General features: G+C 43.7%; 1 pseudogene; it reads left to right on the forward strand.

Moving 5' to 3' along the window:
• The first annotated feature begins 1,815 nt into the window (after positions 1-1,815).
• On the forward strand, positions 1,816-3,983 carry LOC147458987 (uncharacterized; annotated as a pseudogene).
• Positions 3,984-7,086: the final 3,103 nt, after the last annotated feature.

Consider the following 7,086-nt stretch of genomic DNA (forward strand, 5'->3'; position numbering starts at 1 on the left):
TGCTCCACTTTTATCATCTTTATCTTCATTTACCATGGTTAACCAAGCTTTGACCGCTTTGACCAAGGTCAACCAAACCCTAATTGGCATGTGTAGCCCTTGTGCGCACTTTTGGGTGCACACCATTTTGAGATCAATACACCCTGACAAGAAAGGTATGGAACATGAAGGTGGAGGTTTGGCTCAAAAGACAAATTTTCCATGCTCACATCCAACAAACAAAGACCTTCACTAGGGTGTCCAACGAAGGCCATCAAATAAGCTGTGTGGAGTGTGAGCTACTAGCACTCATCCTCATAAGACTTTGGATGATCAATTCTACTCATATTATAAAATTTTCATGGAGGATACGTTATTACTTTTTATTTATGTTGTCATTACTATATATTGGACCTTTTCAATTGTATCCAATGAGTGCCAATTTGATATTTTGGCATACCCCATGTATAAAGGTCAAATTGTATTGATGTGAAAGGAAATTTTTATAAAAACTAAAAAAGGGAACTGAACATTTGTGTCCATGCGCGCGACCGCTCAGTTATGTGTGCAACACGCATTCTGTGCGTGGCACACAATTCTATGCGCTATTGAATCTGCATGTGGCCAGTGAGCACGCAAAAAAACTTATCCTTAGATTTAAAAAAGGAAAAAAATAAAAAAGAATAAAACACTAGAAAAGAAAAGAAAAATATAAAAAAAGGGAGGAAAAGAAAGAAAGGCGTGTATTGAAAAGAATGATGGGGATCGGGATCATTCCCCAAGCCCAACCCTAGGCTGAATCCTCACTCCTCATTCTTATGATATAGTATAGACCCAATACTATATATATATATAGTCTACCCCCACAAAAGGGAATGTGGGACAAGTCCTCCACCCTCCCTTTCACACTTGCACCCTTGCACTTTCCATTTTACGCCTTGTTTCCAATTACAAATAGATATTTTGAGGATTTTGAGGGCATAAAGTAACCAAATCTTGGGTTGTAAAGCATGTCACGTCCCTCTGATCAAGATGCTCATTTTGAGCTATCACACACTATATTCCATAGCTTGGCTAAAAAAAGACTAAAAAATCAAAAATTTGAGAGTAAACCTGGGTTACAAAACACCCAAAAAACTAGATAAGCGGCCTTCACGGGCACTTACAAACACTTCTAGGATGTCAAGGTCACATGCACCTACGTTCTGTTTGTGTGCTAGAGCACGAGTATATAGAGAGTGTTTTTGTTTACACGGGCACCCATTATCCCTCCACAATAGGCCAAGACCCCCACCTAGCAGCCTGTGACTCTTCCTCTGACTCAGACGCGATGGAAGGTTATCCTATACAAAACCCTAAGGAAGAAGGACATGCGTCCATTGGGGCTCCACAACCTAGTGCTAGCAGGTTTAGCCATTTTATGGAGACATTTGGTAGAGCTACTCGCTCGGAACCTGAGGCAAATGAAGCGTATGAAGGGGGTGGAAAAGTAGATTCTTTATTCACATCTCACGTGGACCCCACACCCCCTAAGAGTGTCCATGTGGATATTCTGCCTATCTCCTTCAAAGCAGGCCCTATCAAGCTACCTCCCTTGGAAGTTTCCTCTAAAGTACTGACCACGAAAGACAAAAACACGGGGAGCAACATTGCTTCCATCTCACAAGTGACCTCTAACACTTTAAGTGTAGAAGGGGTATTTCTTAATGAAATTGGAAATATGACCTTCGTACTAAGATGTTGATGGATCTATACTCTGGTCACTCCTACCATGTAGGTTGGATAGAGATGTTTCAATCCACATCTAGCGCCATTAATATTGAGGAGCAACAAAGAATGATCTGTAATGTCATCCATGGCATCATCCACTTGGAGGGGCAAAATCGAGGCGTAAACATACTCTCAATTGGGCCCATGAGATTTTGGGATACGAGCAAGGCCAAACAGCCTACTCTATCACAAATGGACACTCCTATGATGAGTCCCATGGACCCCTCATATGTCGTTTCGCCTGGAGTCCCGATGCAGTTCGCGAACAACAAATTTAGTTTTCCTAGTTTGGCTCAACTTCCACTCAGAGAAACTGCGGTGCCTACTCTAGTGATGGACCTAACAAAGAATGCACCCCCTGACCTATGGGCTAGTGCAGTACAGCTACCTAGTGGCGTAGTACCTACCACTGGGCCTCTACCGTATGTGTCTATAGCCACTTATGCACATGTGGCTCCTACACCTCTGATTGTACCAATAACATATGCGCCACAAGTTCCATTCTCGAGCCCTTATCCAAGTGGGCCTATGCCAAGTCATATTCCATATCTTACGTCAGCTACATATATGCCAGGGCCAATAGCCACCCTTGTCCCACATATGATTCCAAGAGTGCCTGCACCGACCATACCTCCTCATATAGGTGAGTTGGCAATATTTTCTCAAATGATAGGTCGATATATTGCGGAGAATATGTGTCATGCACCTGAGAGAGAACCTAGGAGTAAAGCGGTACAAACTTCAAAGCTTACACAAAAATTCAATGGGGATGAAGATGCTCGAAAGCACATCAAAGTATTTGAACAAGTAAGTGATTCCCTAGGAGAACACAATGAACTACATAAGTGCAATTCTTTAAGCTTGACTTTGAGTGGGAAGGTTGGGGATTGGTATAGGATCTTAAGGATGGAAGAGAAAACGATTTACCCTACTCTTCGGAGATTGTTCCTGAAAGAGTACATACGAGAAGGCGTGATTTGGGGTGTAGCATCTCAGCCACAAAAGGCCAAACGTGAGGAAGGCAAGTTAGTGAGAGACTTTATCAGTCGTCCAAAGCACTTAAACTCTTGTTGTCCTATAAATGAGCGTTTCAACAATAACCAATTTCTCGATAGATTCCTCCAAGGATTGCAGCATGAAAATATCTATAAGGGCCTAGTCATTAGAGGTATTACTATCTGGGAGGCAGTCACTACCAATGCAATCCAATTGGAAGATAATATAATGATTGCACGTGAAAGAGTATCCTCTGAGACAAAGTCTAGTAGCTCGCAAGCATCGGGGCATGAGCCAATGACCATAAAGCCTATTGTTAAAGAGCGAAAGATATCTGAGATGACTTAGGTAGATCTCACCAAGGCCATTCAAGAAAGCCTTAGAGATAATCGTGCTCCACAAAACAATCATATGTATCCAAGAAGGGAACAACAATGGTGCTCAGTTTGATTTGATCCACAGAGCACTAGTAAATGGCCTACATTTAGAGTAAAATTCAGCGAGAATCGCAATGTATGTGGTAGGTATGGTCACCAGGCTAAGGACTACATAATGTTCAAGCGTATGATGGAGAATAGACCACCTTTGGCCTCGACGGATTCACCCAGAGTTCCTGCATTAATGCCTACCCCACTCGTTGAGCAACTATCGCAACTCATGGTTCTTAGAGCCCAAAATGTTGTTCAAGCTACACCGCTGCTACCTCCAGTGCTAGGATAGTAGCCCCCACATCCAAGACGGATTCACCCAGAGTTCCTGCATTAATGCCTACCCCACTCGTTGAGCAACTATCGCAACTCATGGTTCTTAGAGCCCAAAATGTTGTTCAAGCTACACCGCTGCTACCTCCAGTGCTAGGATAGCAGGCCCCACATCCAAGAGTCACCCTTGTGAATCATATGGGTTGTGAGCCATCTAGTGCTTGTCTGGATGGTTGTGAGGAACAAATAGACAGTAGTATTGCCTATGGGATGGATACTCTTGAAGAGTGTCCTATATATTACATGGAATCTTTTTGGGGGCAAGTCAAGCATGTTTATCAAGCAGTTGCTCTTGTAGCAAGAGGTCAAAACATCAACCTCATGGCTAGGAGACCACCTCTTCAATGCTACAAGTGTGGTGGACCACATTGGATAGTTGAATGTCCTATTAGGCTACAAAAGAATGCCACACAAGTGCAAACCAGTCAGGGGGCACGTCCGCAATACCAGTACTCACATGTAATTGTTGTGACATAGATCATTTGATTGCACAGTGCCCCCATAACCCAAATGCACCCAAGACTACACCCTTGAATTTGGTCAAAATTGCTAGTGGGGCATCAATGATACCACCTGTTGTACCCGCCAATGTGATAACATGATCAGTGCTCCAAAATTTAAACCATATCCTTGAAGAGAGAGATACTACATCGATTGCTCGAGCAAAGAAAAAGAAAACACGAAGGAAGAGATCGCTAAGTAATGAAAGTTCAAAACCGAGTTCCAAGACAAACATTGGGACAGGAACAAATCGAGTTCCAAGACAAACATAGGGACGGGAGATGATTGTGTGTATATGACAACCCCGAGGATGATTCGGATTTAATTGAAACAATGGAAACCAAAATCATGACCACAAAGGGAAAAGCCAACAAAGGACACCATGAGACAAAGCCAAACAGAAACCCAATTGGGAAGAGCCATAAAGAATCCTTGAAAACACAACAAGTGTTTCCAAATCCAATCGAGAACCCCGAAGATAAGCCACGAGGGCTAAAAGAGGAGAACTCCAAGAAGAAGATTGGGACCTACCCAAACCCAATAGAGGAGATTGAGAAAGTTCAGCACCTAAGAGGGTGGAGGAGACTCAAAGAAAGCTATAACTAGAACCTAAACATGTGAAGATTTTTGACAGTGTGTTTCCCACGCAAGTCCATCCTCACCACAAAAACCATAGACTGTTAGCCATACCTAGTATGATCCGAGAATAGAGTGAGGACAAGACATCAGAAAATGTGCATACACCTTTCTTGTATGAAAGGATGTTTAGTGAGGGAATGCCTGATCCCATTGAGGAAGGGGAGATTCCATCCTCACCAGTTCCTAGTCAAGGACCTACACCTCACAAAATGCCATTGAGTGTTGCCAAGCTAGTGGATTTCATGTCTTCAAAGGTTCGAGCCACTATCATAGCAAAGTTATACGAAGATCCTGAGCTTTTCTTTGCCCTTCGAGCATTCCTCAATGGGGAGCTACATGCTGGATTACCGCAGTTTGCACAAATGAATAGGCATGATTTGATTATGAGTGTTGAGGAGAATCAAGTGCAATTGCCTGACTTAGATGGACATGAGTCTGTTGTCGAGGTACCCATCAACAAAATAGGGAATTATTTTGAAGGTGGTGAGTCTAATACAACCCTACCTATCACTACAAAGAGATTGATTGTAAAGGGAATCCTTGATGGTGGTGTGAGAGTTAGCATTGTTACTAAACATGGTTGGGAATCCATGGGAAACCCCCACCTCAGCATTACAAACATTGTGGTAAAGATGGCCAATGGTACCATTGCAAAACCTAGTGGGATGCTCAAGGGATCTTAAGATCAAAGTTCTAGGACACAGGGTACGACATACTTTCACCATGATGGATTTCTCTAAGCACCCTATGTCATATGAAATGATCTTAGGATGACCTTTTATGAGGGAAGCACAAATGGTCCATGATTGGTCTAAAAACCACGCCTATCTGTAATTCTAGGCTCTATCAATGTTGGGGTATAAAGCCCAATGTGGTCGCCCAGGTAAGTGGGCAGGCCGCCAAGTATGTACACATATTCTTTTGTAAAAACCTAATAAGAACTCGCTATGCTCTACACATTACAGTAGAGCGAGTTCACCATATCGTCGTGCTCTTCTTCTCGCACTCTCTCTCGCGTCGCACTTCCGCTCGTACTCCTTCAACTGGTATCAGAGCTCAGATCGAGGCTCGGGGCAGCACTGCAGGAGGCTAGAGTCACCAACTCAGATTGGAGTGAAATTCGACAGGCGAAGACACGGCCCCAAATCTCGTGGGAAAGGCCGACGGGCTTGGTGTTGTCAGAATTTCATTCTGAGGTCATCTCGGCCACCGTTCGGCTTCGACAAAGGTCTGCGCAAGCCATTTTCGACTACGTGGTCTCGGCGGGTGCACCGACTCTGCAAATTTGGGGTTTTTCGGCCTACGACTGTAGGTGCTGAGGATATCGACACTCCCAGAGTGTTGATTTGTGGCTGTCTACACATCGAAGGACGGCTCACAGTTCTTGGAGGCGTGCCACATACGACACGGGCGCATCTACACACAGACTGTAGGCGACATCCACTAGTTCATTAGGTAGCTTGTGTTTGTTGCTTGATATTCCAAATTTCATCCTGACATTGCAGGTACTTCCACATGGGATGTATTGTCAGAGATGATGTATGTTTGTTGAGGGTTTGCTGGCTGTGAGTCACGCAGCAAACAACCGTCGCAGCGGTTACAACATATAGTGGGAAATTTGTGGATGTATGACTTTGTGGGAAGTCTATGTACTGTCAGATTTATTGCAGCCTTTGTTGAGGGTCGAGTGAGGTTTTATTGAGCTGGGGGATTCTCGAATGTTGAGATCCTTTTGGTGATACAGGTCTTGGAGCGATCCCTCGAGCACCCTTAGATAGGCAGCTAGGATGTATTGACTGTGAGTTAGACAGTTGGGATTGCATCTTTGCTTTACTGCCATTGAGGCATTGTCACAGTCTATGCTTACAGGACAGTGAGAGACAGTACAGGTGCAGGACAGGTTTACCCGCAGCTTACAATGTCAGAGAGACAATGTTTTTTGAGCTGTTTTTTGGTCTGTTTTTGAGTACACCAGAGCCATTTTACAAAGGAGACTCTGCCGAAATTTATGTAGAATCTGAAGCTTTCTTGGTTCATTTGATAGGTTGATATTGGTTCAGAGGTCAGTTTTCAGGGGAAACTCTGCCGAATTTTCCCCAGGAAAGTACTGTGAAGCGTAGCTATGGCTGGATCACAGGACACTGCTCTTTACAATATCAAGAAGCTGGATGGAACCAATTTCCTATTGTGGAAGCAGCAGATTTGGCACGTGTTGGTACAAAAGAAGCAGATAAAACCTATAAAGCTCAACGGGATAAAACTAGAAGATATGGACGAAGATGAATGGAGCGAAATGGATGAATTGGCACTTTCTACCATTATGCTGACTTTGGCAGAAAGCGTTTACTTCAATGTAGCAGATGAGATGTCGGCTTATCAAGCATGGTTAAAGCTGAGTGATCTTTATGAGAAGCAGAGTGCAGCTTCAGAGGTATACTGG

Source organism: Adiantum capillus-veneris, chromosome 4, assembly GCF_014529385.1.
Source record: "Adiantum capillus-veneris isolate H3 chromosome 4, ASM1452938v2, whole genome shotgun sequence".
Lineage (NCBI taxonomy): Eukaryota > Viridiplantae > Streptophyta > Polypodiopsida > Polypodiales > Pteridaceae > Adiantum > Adiantum capillus-veneris.